Below are 548 nucleotides of genomic sequence, written 5' to 3'. Positions count from 1 at the left end.
GAACGTAGCTGTGGAGTGGTCTGGAGCACAAGTCCTGTGAGGAGCAGCTGAGGGAGCTGGGGGTGTTCAGCCTGGAGAAGAGGAGGCTCAGGGGAGACCTTATCGCTCTCTACAACTCCCTGAAAGGAGGGTGCAGAGCGGGGTGGGGTGGGGTGGGTGTTGGTCTCTCCCAAGTGACGAGTGATAGCCAACAGCCTCAAGTTGTGCCAGGGGCAGTTTAGATCGGATATTAGGAAAAACGTCTTCACTGAAGGCATTATCAGGCATTGGAACGGGTTGCCCAGGTAGCGGGTTGAATCACCATCCCTGGAAGGATTTAAGACGTATAGATGTGGTATTTGGGGACACAGTTTAGTGGTGGTATTAGCACTGCCAGGTTAACCGTTGGACTTGATGATCTTAAAGGTCTTTTCCAACCTAAAAGATTATATGATGCTGTGATAAATACTGTTTAGCAGAATAAATAATGGTTAGCCATATGCAGGTTAGGAAAACTGAAGGTGAATTATAATCTGTGGTTTTTATGCAAGCTATTTATGACAGACGAC

This window comes from Eurypyga helias, unplaced genomic scaffold (genome assembly GCF_000690775.1).
Source record: "Eurypyga helias isolate BGI_N326 unplaced genomic scaffold, ASM69077v1 scaffold22603, whole genome shotgun sequence".
Taxonomy (NCBI): Eukaryota; Metazoa; Chordata; class Aves; order Eurypygiformes; family Eurypygidae; genus Eurypyga; species Eurypyga helias.
This window is presented reverse-complemented; position numbering follows the sequence as displayed.